Source organism: Malus sylvestris, chromosome 15 (assembly GCF_916048215.2).
Source record: "Malus sylvestris chromosome 15, drMalSylv7.2, whole genome shotgun sequence".
Taxonomy (NCBI): Eukaryota; Viridiplantae; Streptophyta; class Magnoliopsida; order Rosales; family Rosaceae; genus Malus; species Malus sylvestris.
In genome coordinates this window covers 48,472,466-48,475,968 of record NC_062274.1, presented here as the reverse complement: position 1 = coordinate 48,475,968, position 3,503 = coordinate 48,472,466, and the positions used below count along the sequence as shown (strand labels likewise).

At 35.5% G+C, this 3,503-nt stretch overlaps 1 long non-coding RNA gene across 1 annotated transcript; it reads left to right on the top strand.

The window, feature by feature from the left end:
• Nucleotides 1-834: 834 nt before the first annotated feature.
• LOC126601787 (uncharacterized) lies at nucleotides 835-2,484 on the top strand. Its single transcript, XR_007615814.1, has 3 exons — nucleotides 835-992; nucleotides 1,542-1,643; nucleotides 1,968-2,484. It is a non-coding gene; the product is annotated as an uncharacterized LOC126601787 (long non-coding RNA).
• The last annotated feature ends 1,019 nt before the right edge of the window (nucleotides 2,485-3,503 follow it).

The window sequence follows — 3,503 nt, the reverse complement described above, 5'->3', positions numbered from 1 at the left end:
GTATATATTTCCCACCAAACATGTTATTTAGGCGAATGCAATTTTCATCTTTTGGTAATGATGAATGAAACAGGAAAAAATGGTATCGAGCATTCACAAGATTTGAACTTAAAATATCTCATTTACAAGTGAAAAATATTACTATTAAATCTCTCTGTAGACTGTAAAAAACTTAAAACCCTTTAGTTACTAGTTGGAAAAAGTCGTATAAAAGTTGAACAATAATTGATGTAGCGTGTAACCAAACATGACCTTAACATGGAATCGTCTTTTTCCTACATTTGTGTATCCTCGAATTGGAAATGAAAAAAGAGACTTTAATTTGTGGTTCAATTAATGAAAAATGATGACACACATCCATGTGCACTATCTTTCTGTGATCATACAACTGGAATCTTGTTTGTTGGGTTGGTTTCCCATCATCTTCAGATGACGCGCGTCTGCAAATTAAAATTATGAATTTTTATGAATGTTTTTACCAAGTCCCATTTGTTAGAACCAAGATGAGCGACAAAGAACTTGCAAAACAATAGCTTGATAACACTCAAATGCAAGGAGAACTTTCTTAATGAATTCAAAGAGTTGCAGTGGCTATATAATAGCTTTACAAAAATAAACTGAAAGGAAATAACAGCCCACGATTTACAACCCTAGGATCGTAGAATCGTGGTATATGACTAAGTCTTAAACAGATAATGTAATAAACGTGTCCCTCAAGAATAGGGATTATTCACCATTATTAAAACAAATCCTAAAAACTAGGCGACCTAACAACTTGAACACCTTTCTATATAAACGTTACCTGCCCATCCATTACCAAATCAGACGCCCAACTCTCTCTCTCTCTCTCTCTCTCTCTCTCTCTCTCTCTCTCTCTCTCTCTCTCTCAAGTTTGATTTCTCAGAACAACAAACTTGTTCGCTGGGTGTAGATGATCGAGGCCAAGAACCAGGCCTTGTTCCCTGGGCACCTTGTTGAGCTCGAGCTCACCGGTACCACACTCCTTTTACCATTTTCTTTTTCTTTATAAATTTATTATTAATAAGGAGAAATAAGAGAGTTCGAAACTATTTTAATAGAAAGGGGGAGTTTCAAAACCTGACACATTAATAGAAATTCAATACCCTATCCATTAGGATATTATACCATATTTTTATATTATTTTTGTTGTCGCATCTTTTTGTTTATGTTAATTCAAAATATCAGTCCCTATTCACTCACAAATTTATCTCATTAACGTTTTCAATAGTCTTCGTCTGTCTTGTGTTTAAATTAATTATTTCCTAGAACTGCTTCTGTTGTGATATTGAGTGTCAACTATCAGGTTGCTGATATTCTGCATTTTCTCCTTTTCCATCATCACGGTATCTATCCATTGTTCAGTTAGTTCCTTAGTTCTTCATGTAATACATTTCAAACTTATGAGCCTAGAATCATGGTTTCAAACTTATGCTGTAACTAAAGCTTCCTTTTCACATCTTTGATTTTTTGTGATTATGTTCTTCTGTCAATTTATTTGTTGGATCAAATTCTGACTGCAGACGGTTACTTTGAATGTGCTGGACGAGTCTCTTTGGTGCATGCAGCTTATGCGTGCCGTTGAAAGGTTCGGACTAGTTTCTCTCTCACTGACAAATACCCAGGTACATATATACATATATACATATACATACATATATATATCTATATATATTCTTATGTGCTTTCACGTGAGACTCTTTTATCACCTTAGACTTGTTTAGTTCCGATTACTTTCATGTGAGAGTCTTCCACACTATTTTAATTTCATGTGTGAATAATGTGTCTTCTCTCTTGGAAAGAAAATACACACACAAACTGAATATAGCGATTTATATCATTTTTTACGGTGACATTTTACATAAAGATTTGGCATACATTATGGCATCAGAGATTTTCTGGATTCGTGTAATTGGAACTTATCCACTTTTAATCTCTATTTCTTGCAGCATGCTAAAAGTATTGCTAGTTGCAGCTCAAAAGTACGATTCTAGCAACAATGAAAATCTCTTTGTAATATTACAAAGATACTTTCAATAATATCCTCATATAAACCCACCATTCCTCTTCAATTCTTGCATAAACAAACCTTTAAGCCTAAGCTTCTAATCTCAAATCACATAACCATTTCTTTCCCATTTCAAGAAATAATAAACCATTTATCTTCAATTCAGAGCTAAAAATAATGTCTATTCAAGATCAACGTAATAACTAGATCAGGGACCTTAGAGCAATTCCACCCATGGAGCCCTTCCCCCTGGCAATCCACTATTCAATCCACCCTATTAAACAGTAACTGCCTTAAATGAATAGTAAATACCATTAATGAACAGTAATTGTCATTTACATCTCCACCCTTGGAACCCTCCCCCCTGACAATAAGCAATTAAAATAATAGTTTTTTTTGTTTGTTTAAATAATAAAAAACCCTCTCTCTCTCTCTCTCTCTCTCTCTCTCTCTCTCTCTCTCTCTCTCTCTCTAACACAAAAAAAATAAAAAATTGCAAAGCCCTCGGGCCACAGGCCCGTTGACTCCCCACCCCCCCCTTCACTCGGGCTCCCACCCTCACTCGAGCCCTTCCCCGCTGGAGCTGCTCCCACCGGCCCTCAGGCCCTTTCTCCTCCCCTGTCGCCCGAGCAACCAGCATCCGCTGGAGTTGCCCTTAGAGACAGTAGTTAATTGAGAAATTAAAATTTCCAATAAAAAATTGAGGCATTTATTTTTTGTTGATCCTAATCCTTTTTATATACAAACAATTGTAAGGGAATCGGTAGTGCCTGTCGGACTTGGGGATTCTTCCAAGTTATAAATCATAGGTTCCAATTTCAAAACTAGAAGACGTTCGGCACATATTCATAAGTTTTTTCTTGATACATACGAGGAGAAGAGAAAATATAATAAAGTTGTAAAAAAACATCTTTTTGGATACTTCGACAATGAATTGACGCACAATGTCAAAGATTGGAAACAATCATTTGACTACATGGTCAATGAGCCAATAACATTCCCTACTTCTAGTGACCCATCGGATAAGGGATTGACCAAGTGGAAAAATAACTGCCCTCCTTAACTACGGTAAGCCAATGAAACTTAATTCTTTGTGTTGCAACCTCATAATTATTAAAAACTTGGTTTATCATATAAAAGACTATTTTATTTTGACTAGTGATGTATGAAGATTATGCTAAGAAAATGAAAAAACTAACATTTAGATTGATGGAGCTAATTGGCTTGAGCCTCGTGTTGTCAACCAATAGGTTTTCAAGCTATTCTCAAGAGCATCCAAGTTACCTACAATTTATTTTGTATCCCCCTTGTCCTTTTGCAGACTTAGCTCTTGGGGTAGTTGGTCATAAGGACACATACGATCTTGTGATTTTATGATAAGACCAGATAGAAGGTTTGGAAATGAAAAGAAAAAGTGATAAAAATGGGTTAAGGTTAAATCGATCCCCAATGCTTTCATAATCAATATCGGAAATAA